Source organism: Bactrocera latifrons, unplaced genomic scaffold (assembly GCF_001853355.1).
Source record: "Bactrocera latifrons isolate USDA-ARS-PBARC rearing strain unplaced genomic scaffold, ASM185335v1 scaffold_284, whole genome shotgun sequence".
Classification (NCBI taxonomy): Eukaryota; Metazoa; Arthropoda; class Insecta; order Diptera; family Tephritidae; genus Bactrocera; species Bactrocera latifrons.
The window spans coordinates 130,172-143,505 of NW_017536452.1; positions in this window are offsets into that span (position 1 = coordinate 130,172).

The window sequence follows — 13,334 nt, forward strand, 5'->3', positions numbered from 1 at the left end:
GCTCTTAATTGTAACGGAAGCTTAAGGTTCTTCTTAAATGTACAGTAAATACTCGTACTCTGCACTCGTTGATTGCCATTAAAGGACACATTTGCACTGCAAGGTGGTTTTTAGGCGATCGCCACACCCCTAGTTCCACAATCTAGGCGACTTGCATCTCTGGGTAACGTGGACGTCCGCGGCCCACTTCACCCATGTCATCTGGTTAGGCGCTAATGGCCACCAAATTTTTAATGGGAACTCACACGAAAATATACGCGGAACTTATCTGTCAAAGTAAATGTCTGATGCAAAGCTAAGCAAATGTGAATAAGCCATAATAGTGTAATGACTAATAAACATGTTGAAAGTCAAAGGCTCTTCATATGCAAAAGCATTTTTACCTGCATTCCCTTTGGCTTACATAGCTACATACGCAGAGTTGCACATAAATAACTGTCAAGCAATGCAATAATTGTCACAATTCATCGGTGTTTGTCAACAATGACAAATACTTCCCCTTCGCCAAAGTCAGTGGATCTCGGCAATGACCGGCGTGATGATATAAACCACCGGACACAGCTGCCGATGGCTGACATGTGTCAAATAAGCATAACAACGTACTTAAAATGTAAAATAAATACAAAACCAAGCAGCAAGCAGAAAAAAGCAAAGCATCAATAACAGCTACACACAGCTACAATAATAACAACAATAACTAAAATAACTAAAATAACAACAAAATCGCATGTTTTTATCCACTGTATCAACAAAGGATTTATGCAAGCAGCTGTCAATCAATGCACTTCCAAACAGGATGACCACCGAGGGCTATATACATACATACATTGAACGAAGTGCAAAAAGAGAGGGAATGAGGTATAATAGCTTAACTTTTATGATATGTATGTATATAAATGGTATATACAAAGGGGTGTGGAAGTTGCTAACTAACAGACATGGGGTGTGGTATTTGTAGATTGCACAGAATTAAGCCAAAGTGACAATCAGTGGAAATCCAATAAAAAAGCGCTTTATTTAATCTTAAAGCCTCTTAATTGTATAACAAGAAAAGACGAACTTCAACGCTGTATCGAAGCTTTAATATCCTTCATATTTACTTTTGTATATTTATGCTATAGGGGTGGTAGTAGTTATGTAGTGGTTCGCGTTCAGCGCCGATTCATCGTGATTTGACCACGATGGTTTTGTGTTGACGTTATCGCAAATCAGCCACTTTTTTCAACAGTAATCCTGCCATTTCAGAAATGTTACCAAATGGAACCATATGAAGCCAAGGAGCTCCTATATATTCCTAATCTGCGGTTATTGAGACTGAAGTACCAGACCTGGCGAACTCAACAGCTTTGCAGTTTCCTGCAATATTGCTGTGGACAGGCACCAAACCAGTCTAATCATGTAGTAACTTGTGGCATTAGTAGTCATGTTATCAGTAGAACGATGGGTTGCTGAATTTAAACGTGGTCGCAAAAGCCTTGAAGACGATCCACGTGGGGGACTCGTAAAAGCTCATCAACACCAGAAATCATAGCCAAAATACAGGATATGGTTTTGTAATATCGTCGATTGACTTAGAGCAATTTAGTAGAGACTCTATACATCTCATTAGTCAGTCTGTGCCATATTTTATGTGAAATTTTGGGTTTTAGAAAGCTGTTTGCACAACAAGTGTCGCAAAAACAGATGCGAATGCGACTTTCTCAGCAACATTTGGAGCGTTTTAAAAAGGATTAAGTGGATTTTGTGTGTCGAATCATCGCTATGGATGAGACTTGGGTCTATCACTATGATCCTGAAACAAAACAAGGTGCTAAAGAGTGGTGTGAACCTGGTTGTTCGGCTTCGAAACGATTTCGTGTTCGGAAATCGACCAAAAAGGTTATGTCTTCAGTTTTTTTGGGATGCGAGAGAACAGGTAAAACCATTAATTCTGAATATTATTGCAACCTTTGGACCAGTTTAACGAAAAAATTCGTGAAAAAAAATACCCGTTCATAAGGACAATACACCGTGTCACAAGAGCATTTTGCCAATGGATAAAATCCATGAATTAAAGTTCGAATTGTTGAAGCATCCGCCGTAAACACCAAGTTTGCACCTCAGCGGCTACTATTTGTTTCCAGAACTTAAAAAATTTATGCGTGACCAACGCTTTAAAACAAATGAATTGGTCATAACGGCATTCTCACTTCAGGGATGTGATTCACAGATTGGAGGTTCGTTGGAACATGTATATTAATGTTCAGAGAGATTAGGCTGAATAATAAAGTGTATTTTGAATCATAAAATTGTGTTTTTCTTATCATATGGTATATTGTTCTGGTGGTGAATAAAGGAAAAGAAATACGTGGACAGCATGGAAATTGCAGCAGGTATATGCATCAGTGGAGCTCTTAGAACAACGCCAAATAAGGCATTAAACGTTGTTTTGTATTTACTACTCTCAGACCTGTTCCATAAAAAACTGGAAGAGTGTTACAGAGATGAGGTGGACAAATACACAGAAATAAGTATCTACAGGTCTGAGTTGGATAACCGAGTGTTAGTTGGTAAATTTTCAGCAAAATTATATAGCATAATCATCTTCCGACTACCAGACCACTGCAGAGTCTTCCAGCTGGAGATCACAGCATTAAAAAAAAAGAATTTCTGATAAAGAGTGTGTTTACAACAAGAAATATATTTTCACATGCAGGTAGCCGAGTGGTTTTGAAAGCAATAAAGAGTTTGAGGGTTTCAGCGAAGACAGTGAAAGGATGCAACTTAAGAATGAATCGTAGTGGATCTTTCACAGTGAGTTGACACAGCAACTGTAAATCAGATGAACTATTCAAAGACATCGCCCTACAATTACACTCTGGTTAAAAACGAAAAATACATATGTATATAACTCTGTCTACTTTTAGATATTTAATCGACAAACATGTTGCTGAGTCTCGATGGAGACGATTCCTGACTTGCTGAACAAGCGAAGATACAATAAACGAGACATGAATGGAATAAGGACCGCACATGCTGACTATTCAAAAGGAATGACATTAGCACTCCAATAGAAGCTCTAACTGATCATTGTTTTATTGACAGACATGGAAATACCACACAACGATTGTTTTAGAATCTGTCAAGAGGTTGGTGGATGAGAAACTATAGGATATCTTTGGTCGACTATTGGTCGAGAGTTTCTTGTCGATTTGTCGGAGAAGAGAGCACTTTAGTTACGTTGGTTTCAGAATGAGCCCCTTAAAGACTTAAGTGCGTCGTCAGACAATCATCCTACCTATCTACCTACCTTCAAGAAGAATTGTAGTTACGGAAATTAGGTTTAGAGACCTTGAAATATGTGTCTGCAGGGAAAAGTTGTCTCGACATCCATATGCACAAAGGTAAGATCCGGTTAGAGAGTGTCTATGGCGGAAAATCAACCGTTGACACATTTTATTTTACCTGACGTAAAAGCTTACATAAAGCCAGTTAAGAAGAGGAAATGGAGGTTTAAACAGAAATAAGAAATCTTCAAGCGCATATAAAAAATTTAATTCAAAATTCGAAAGAGACTCAACAGCCATCATTCACCTTCATTTTGACACTTTAACATATTACTTTAAGCTCCGCGATACAAATTGCATAAAATGTAAGAGAATTGTAAAGCTATATGTACATATGTAGTATATGCCCGTGTCCTACCTACGCACAAGCATTGTAAGAGACTAGATGAAATGTGCGCTTACGTAAAGCCCCGCAACAGACTTAACGAGTCAGTATATCTTGGCGGAGCACTCAAATTACCGCAAAACTAAATAAATCAAAATCCGAAAATCAGTCGAGCAAAAGTGCAAAAGCGTTAAAGCACAAAAGTGCGTACACCAGCAGCACAGCGCGAAGAAAGGCGTGCAGATGGAGGGCGACCGAAAGTGCTGAAGCGCAAATGATACCGATAGCGCAGCGGCGACGCCAGTAAGAAGTGCTCGCTGCAATATTTCGGGATTAAGCAGATGAAAATGAGACAAAAAAGAAACCGAAAAATGGGTAAGAGGAAGAAAAAAATAAGGGAAAATGTAGTAAAGTGAAATGAAGCTGCCAGAAGCGGCGAAATTTGCGCCAAGCAAGCGTAGCAAAGTGAGTGTAGGTCGAAAATTAAGCAGAAAATTTGAAGTGGTACGTCATGGTTGTTGTTGCTGCTGCCTCTGATGCAATAGCGCCAGTTTTGCTAGTGCATATTTGAGTTGCACACCACTTGCTTCCCCCTTACGCCGTGCATGGCATTATCATTATGCGCTCACTCAGGCATACGGTTGGCGCATTCAGTCAGTCCGTCAGTCAGTCAGTCACTCCTTCGTTCATTCATTCCTTCATCTTCGCAAACAATGCAATGAAAGAAATTGGGTCAAAGATCAAGAGAGCAGCAGCAAAATCCAATGAGTGCACATGAATGGCAGACCAGCATGAGGCGGCCGGGCGGTGCGTTGAAGTGGCGTGCAGCAGCTGTGGCGCAGGCATGTCGCTGCCGCTAAGAAGGAAGCCAGCTGCCGCCAACTGGCTGGCACGCTGCGGATTTCATTCGCGATGCAACAACCAAGTCAACAACAAAACCGTTACAGCAAAGCACACACACATGCACACACAGCCACTTGCAGTCGCCGTATGTCGTTGCAAATGTATTTGCAAACCAACTTGTTGGATTGCATTAATGCTCACTTACGTTTGCACATGGACGGACAGATGCACATGCAGATACCAGTCGGCACATACGCGCGCACGCACGCTTGTTTCAACTGCAAACATTGGAATTTGCTTCAATGAAATCCCCCGATCATGGGACGTGGCCGCATAACTGTATACAAAGCGGAAATCGGCGCATTTTTAATTGCAAACCGACAATGGCGAAGGTGTGTACGCATTAGTGTCGGCAACAAAGTTATTAATCTGCAAATTGTTGTTGTGACGCTGTAGAATGTATTGAGAGCGAATGAATTCCTGTGAGAGTGAGAAGATATCTAACAAATAACGAAGGGCTAAGTTCGGGTGTCACCGAACAATTTATACTCTCGCATGATAAAGTGATAATCGAGATTTCAGGCGAGGTTGTATTTTGGTACATGTCATATTTGGTACATGTCATCAGGGTATTAAGAAAATATTACATATCGAACTTCATTGAAATCGGTCGAGTACTTCCTGAGATATGGTTTTTGGTTCATAAGTGGGCGACGCCACGCCCATTTTCAATTTAAAAAAAAATCCTGGATGCAGCTTCCTTCTGACATTTCTTCCGTAAAATTTAGTGTTTCCGACGTTTTTTGTTAGTCGGTTAACGCACTTTTAGTGATTTTAAACATAACCTTTGTATGGGACGTGGGCGTGGTTATTATCCGATTTCTTCTATTTTTGAACTGTATATGGAAATGAATGAAACAACTCTGTAGAGTTTGGTGACATAGCTATAGTAGTTTCCGAGATATGTACAAAAAACTTAGTAGAGGGCGGGGCCACGCCCACTTTTCCAAAAAATTTCGTCCAGATATGCCCCTTCCTAATGCGATCCATTGTGCCAAATTTCATTTTAATATCTTTATTTATGGCTTAGTTATGACACTTTATAGGTTTTCGGTTTCCGCCATTTTGTGGGCGTGGCAGTTGACCGATTTTGCCCATCTTCGAACTTAACCTTCTTATGGAGCCAAGAAATACGTGTACCAAGTTTCATCATGATATCTCAATTTTTACTCAAGTTACAGCTTGCACGGACGGACGGACAGACGGACAGACAGACATCCGGATTTCAACTCTACTCGTCACCCTGATCACTTTGGTATATATAACCCTATATCTGACTCTTTTAGTTTTAGGACTTACAAACAACCGTTATGTGAACAAAACTATAATACTCTCTTTAGCAACTTTGTTGCGAGAGTATAAAAAAAAAGGAAAAAGCCATGAATAGCCAGAAGTCACACGGCGCTAAATCAGGCGAATATAAAAAAATTTGACGAAAAACTCACGTAGGATCAACGCAGTATGTGACGGTACACTGTGGAGTTGCAGAACTCAAGAGTTGTCGGTCCATAAGACCGAGCTCTTTTTACGGGTAGCTTCGTGGAGACGATGTATAACACTCAAAAGTATGCGCGTTTGGACGATCGTAAATATAATCGAAGAAAACTGTCAACATAACCTTGATTTTTGAATTGCTTTGTTATGGTTTTGGCTTCAGCTCACCTTTGCCACGATATTCGCCTGATTGGTGGTCTGTTTCCGAGTCTTAATCATAGAACCACGACTTATTAATATTACGTTTCAAGCCACACTGGTAGTCGGCAAGCAGTGTTTCATAGACGTCAACTTTTTTCATTACTGGCGTAGACACCGCTTACGCGTTTATAGCCGAGTTAATAAGAGCGCGCCAGTCGTTTCTTCTTTTCGTTGTTTGGCGCCAATTGGAGATTTCAAACGAATCGAAGCTAGAGAAAGGTGAGCTTTGTTGAGAGTGAAAAGCTATCTGTACCTCTTAAATTTTACTCGGATCAGAAGGACGTTGCGGTGACGCAAGTACCAGCGCTTGTCATGCTGAACCAGTAGTGAACCGGTAGAAGATAACTCCTACTTGTTTTCATTCCACAGTTAGTTAGACTAACTGAGACCTTGCAAACTCATCAGTCCTACAGTTTACTGCGGCTTCGTTGTGTCCAGCTGTATAAAATGAGTCAATCGCTTACAAGCCACGAGTGCAAGGTTAGCAAGCACAAGGATAGCAGCGATGACTTTTTTTTGGAAATCCTCAAGTTTTTTTTTTTATTATTTTTAGTATTTTTTTTGATTTGTTTTTATTAGTTTTTTTTTTTAATTAGTGAGTATAATGAATTTTGTTGTAGCTCGCAATTGGTTTCGAACACAACCCATATGCTCTGCGATCAATTGTAAGTTGGGTCGCAGGCTTCCACACACACATCTTTCCTCATGCAGTTCAGGAACTGCTACGTATGTATGCATGAACTACAACAACAAGTCGCTCAACAAATTTTTGCTGCTTCCATTGTAGAGTACAAAACCACAAATGCATACGCAGCATCTCGATTTCCTCATTAGCTCCTTGTGACCGATGTTATGCCGCTTCGTGGTCACATTTGTAATTAAATTTTGAGTAATTGCGCTGCCGAATTCAACAGCTGCGAGAGTAGATTTGCGATTCGAACCGGTGAATATGTGACGGTTAAATGAGCTATAGCCATACATACAAATGAATACACGAAGACTGTGCAGGGAAGTAGGGAAGCATACAGCCAAATGCATTACTCATGTTCATTTCGTATGCAAACACACACACTGGCAAGCGACAAGGGTCGTCTCTATCAGCATTGCCCCGAAATCCATTTGATGCGATGTAATTTGTAGTCGCTTAGTAATTAAGTGATAACGGCAATGGCTGAGCCACAACCGAAGCCACAGCTATAGCCAGTCAGACGGTGACGGTCACAACGTCAACAAAAACAACAACAAAAACAAAACAAAAGCAAAAAGTGTTAAGTTTCACATTTCCATGTAGAAATGATGAAAAAATTCTAAAAACGAAAGCCGAAACGAGACGGACAAACACCGAAACAGGCGGCAGCAGCGAAAGAGCGACGAAATGAGGCATACGAAAATGCAATTGAAATGTTTCTGATTTATTTAGAGTTAATTGCGCGCTGTCTGATACTGGCGAATGCGGCGCAGCGCAACCGCAACAACTCAACTCGACGCAACCAATCTAAAGCGGTGCACCGAAATGCATTTGCAGCGCACAGACCAACAGCGCACAGACCAACACCGGAACGGTCGATTCCAAGTCAGCCACGGCCACAGAACTTAGCCTCAAGCACTTAGCTGCCGTAACGCGCCGCTTACGTTGCTTTCATTGCCCTCAAAAGCCTCTATATTTGACTGCCGACTGCACGCTCCGGTCTCCGGTCGATCCGGTTTTCAATAGCTCGCCATTACCCTCCGTCCGTCCCGCCGAACGACTCTGTGTCTGTGTTGTAGTTGATAGCGGTTTTGTTGGCCGTTCTTGCTATTGCTATAGCTGTTGTCATTGTTGTTGTTGGCGCTGCTTGGCTGCTTATCAGTGATAAGCGTCGTCAATTTGTTGCAATCGAGCGAGAGTGCATTTGTGGTTTCCATTGTTCGCCTCCTTCTAAGTGACTGACTGTTGGTATGTGCGCGTGTGTGTGTGTGGGTGTGTGTGTGTGTCCGGGTACCGGTCACCATTTACCATTCACCGGCAACAATGACGAACACGACGAAGACGTCAATAACGCAGAGGCGACTGCATTTTGCTGATAATGTGAAATGCGTTTTTGAGGAGGCGTTCGAGCGTTCGAAGCCCAAACGAATCGGCGGCGATTGCACATATGTGTGTGTGCGTATACTTACTGCATTTGGCGTCCGTCTGCCCGCATTGTTGACGCCTCGAATTTACATTTTTATTGCATTGTAATATTCTTTTGTTTCGCTGGAAATCCCATGACACCAACACAAATCTGTCGTGTGTCGCTGAAACTTTGATTGCCCCGTTGATTAAATGACATTCTTTTGGATTTGTTCAAGAAAAATGTGCGCTAATACTGTACTCATTCATGTATTATATATTTTATTATTTTAATATAAAATTTATTGGCATTATGGTTGTCATAAGTTCGAAGTCGTAGCTAATTGCGTCTATCTTAGAACCAACATTAACACTAACTACAACGTCAGCCTCGAAATCCAACGCAGAATAACACTTGCTTACAAGCACTACTTCAGACTGAGTAGGCAATTGAGAAGTAAGGTCCTCTCTCGACACGCACAAAGACCTAATTCCACAAGGCACTCATCATTCCCGTACTGCTATATGGTGTAGAGGCGTGGACGATGACAGCTGATGATGACAGCTGATGAGTCAGCGGAAGCAGACGAAGAGGAAGACCTCCACTCCGTTGAAAAGACCCTGGCTTCGGGAGAGACTTTGGACCTTCAATTGGCGCTAATCAGCAAGAAGGAAGAGCGCGCCAGTCGTTCTAAACTCGGCCATAACCGCGTAAGCAGAAGAAAAAGATGGTAACCGACTTGTTCAACCATAGTCTGACGAAAGCTGAATAGTGGAGCAGAAAGTGTCTAGATATTTTCTGTATCTTCACTGCAACTTTGACCAGTTGCGTCCTCTAAAATCTTTAACTCAGCCGCGAGATTGCAAATAGTACAATGTTTAGTTCGAACACGCATCATTGCGGAGACGTCAGGATTGCTGAAATTTAGTAGTTCAAAGAAACTTTTATATTCTACTTTAGACCAGAAGGCTTTCAAAACAACACGCTTGCGCGAGCCTCATAGATCCAACGTCCGCAGGCACGGAAACAGGCAACACCTGCACATTCACATACTGTTGCGATTCGGGTATGAGTGCTCTTTTTTTTTGCATACTGGCCGGTTTAAAGCTAGTGGGGTCACACCTTCTTTGACTAGTTTTGAGCTTCCGGTCAGGGAGTTTAAGATATACATAGCCACTTTTCTCTCGGCGTGGAGGCATACCTCCGTAAAGAAGTCGCACTTTGGAGAAGTACATTTGCTGCTATCTTGATGGCTGGCACTTCTGTACTAACATGGTCTGGCAGTGCGAAACAGCGGCTCTTATTTGGAGTACCATCTTAATTCAATCAAATCATCTCTCAAGCGCCAGGCTAACACTAGTTTTTGAAGCAATGACAAGGGCGTCATCGTGTTTCAGCCACGCGATAAGTAGTTCTCCGCTTTCCCTCAAATCTTTCTACACCTCAGTGCTGCAGTCTTTCTAGACTTTCTTTCTAGTTAGGTTAGGCTAGTCCTGTAGGCACGTGAACCACGAATAGACCAGTTTCTGGTACATAGTCTTCATTCTCGATGCCATCGTTTGGCGGTTTCACTATCAACATCTCTTCCACTGTTTGATACCTTGTGACCCCAAGTGTTGGAAGCGTTACGGTGCTAATGCCGGACAACTGCACAAGAGATGCTCCATTGGGTGGTGCTTGCGCTGTCTTCTCCATCAGACAGCCCCACTTTGTTGGCGTTTACCGCCACCAACGGGTATTCCTATCATGTTCCTACAGTCTCTTCTGTCATGAGTGGGCAGGAACTTGGTATATTTTTAATCGACCACAGATTTGCATACCGATAGATCATGTCATTGAACTTTAATCCTTCTTGCCATGTACTAAGTTACAAAGGGAGTAGAATGAAGTGTAAAAATATGGCCGACAGCATAAAAGACAACTTTTCGGACACCAACAGTCGAAATCTCTGTAAAGCAGTCGCACATTTTAGGATAAAATAACAGGTGATCCAAGGCCTACTGAGCATACTCGACACTGTTCACAGCAATTCACCTATCTTGAGACCCAGCATTCATTAATGAATCATATTCGAGCGAATAGATCATGGATTCTTGAAAATATCCAAGAAGATCCGACGTTTTCGAGCCAAATTTTTTTCAGCGATGAGGCCCATTTCTAGCTCAATGGGTATGTAAATAAGCAAAATTGCCCCATTTGGGATGAAGAACAGTCTGAAGAGTTTCAAGAGCTACCCTTTCATACCGAAAAGTGCCGATAGAATCATCGGTCCATATTTCTTAAAAAATGATGCCGATGAGAACGTTACCGTCAATGACGTAACGATCACTAATAACATACTTTTTGATAACTGAAAACGGATGGACCATCTAAGACGTAGAAACAGCCAAAATTCGAAAGAGATAATACTCAAAAAATAAATGCCAAAGAAGCTTCCTTCAAATGATAATAAACATTTCTAATTAAATTTGAAGTTTCTGTGTTTTCTTTGAAGAAAAAGTAGCGAACCTCGAAATGGATTCCCCATTATAATAATATGAAATGGCATCCGGGCCCCTACAACTGGCTTTTTAGATATAATCAAAATTTTAAAAACTGCTTTGAATATTTAATCGAACAAATCGAATCGAATATTTAATTAAACGGTGTCGCTACCTCCTTGGAGCTAGGAGAAAAATCCGGCAGACAATATATAGTACTTTTAAATTATAAAAAAAAAGAGCAGCCGCTAGCTGTGTTTTTGGTGAACCAAGAAACCGTTGGAAACCAAATATACAGTTAGCATACTCGTATATACATACATATAATCTAATCTTCGATCCCGTTAAAAATTTCTTTCCAGTGTTATTGTAACGCATTCGTTTGTACGTGACATATATTTTATCTAATATTTGTTCATAAATATTTTCGTTGATTTTATTTTAATTTTTATTATAGCTTGTTCGGGCGTGACACCAACTCAAATTAGCGCTTGAGCACTTATCAGTATTTGACTTTTACGTACATACATACAAATGTCTGTAGACAACGGCGGTTACATCCGTAGATTCATTGTCCGTCCATTGACTTGAGGCGCGCTCAAATTCGTTTGTTTTCTGATGTTTCGGCTTTGCGCTCTCCGTGTGATTCCGTCATGTTCCCATTTTCCTTTCTTTTATTGCATTTTTCATGGTTCTATAGCTTTGTTGTTTTTTCTACACAAGTGAGTAAATGTAAATTTTCCAATGAAATTCTGGTTTATATCACAGACTATTTGGGAATTCGACTATTGTGAGAAATACACGGCGAATTGATGTTTATATTTTCTCTGTGTTTTGTTTTTGTTTATTTGACACCGGTTGCAATTGGAAGCATTTCAGTCTAATCACGGCATTTTGTGATCAATTAACATGGTTTTATGAAATATATGAATATACATACTGTAATGTAGGAGTATGTAAGTTTATAATACATAAAATGTTGTGCTCAAATGTATTCTTTTGAAATTAAGCTAAACAGCCCATGTAGACTCTTTCACAGAGGTGTGATCTCACTCCGACAGCAGATCGGAAATAGTAGTGTTGAACTTCTTTATCAAGTTACTTCATTATAAGATTCGCTTAGGTGTCTGATCGCAGCTAGATTGCTGCAAAGCCGATGCGTTATCAAGAGAGAACGCACTCTCGTCTTAATTACATCGGATTGGGAACGAGTTTGGGTACCAGTGGTGTCTCGTGTAAGCTTAGTCAAGAACGGTACGTCCTTCTTGTCTTGATTAGAACACAGCAGATCGACTGAACTGCTTGCTTTTGGCAAAGTTTCATCTTGCCGCAAGTGTAGAAGTTCTTCTATAGATCTTGGTCGTCAACTACCTGATGAAAATACTTGAGGATCGTGGGTGGCGGCTGATTGCCTATGCAGACAATTTGGCATTAGTGTTCAAAGGAAACTTCTTAAGTACCTTGTACGCAAAGATACTTCAGCTTCGTAAATAATTAGGCGGCTGGTAGTGGCTCCGCCATTAATCCAAATGAAACTGAGATAGTTTTATTTACAAAGAAGTAGCATTCGCCTGTTACGGTGATGTATTTAGAGTTCGTCTTAGATGGAAGGTTTTTATGGAAGCATAATATCGAGGTGAGAGCAAGGAATTGAAGGAAGGTGTGGTCTCTCAACGAACGTAGTGCTCAGGTTCTACGACATCATAGTCAAGTCTATAATGTTATATAGGAATTTTTGTGAGGTGGAGAGCCGTAGAAAAGGCACAATTGTAAGGAAGCTTGTGAGCGTTCAACAAGCGACACCCAGCAGTATGTGCGGTGCAGTAAGTTAAGTAGCTTGGGGCTAACATCGGTCCATCGCTGTTGCTACATCTTTTGACCAAACATCGTTCGTAAAAGATCCAGCTAACTGCTAGGGGATAGCATTAGATGCTCTCTTCCCTTCTTATCACGAGATGGCACCATTCGCCTTGTTGCGGTCGAACACGCCAAGTTCTATTGGGCCAGCGAGTTCAGCGATTTCGCCAAAGGTTGGTGCAGCTTGTGTTCACGGTTCCTTGTGAGGTTTCCCCCTCATGCAACCTATGGCGCTTGACTGTTGGCTTAGTGTAGCAGTCGCGTCCGGTCTGGTCTTGCCATTTTTATGCTCTCACTCAACACCCTCTTAACCCAAACAAGTTTTCACGATTTTTGCTGTCAAGCGACGGTCTGCCTTCTGTTTCATAGCTAGCGTTGCGCCGCGTATGAGGGCTCTTTCCAAGTTATTCTATGAAAAATTGTTGGTTAAGCTAACAAGAACAAGAACTGAACATTGAGAAAACGGCCCTAAAAGATTTCTATAACTTTAACTTTCATCTGAAAATATGTCCTACCTATAATTACATGCCATAAGATAATATCAGCTAGAATAAAAACTAAAATAATATTGCCATAATTATTGACATTTTTAAAGTATTTCAGCGCCCTCTACCAGGAGATGACATATCAATTAACAGCGACATCTAACAGCCAA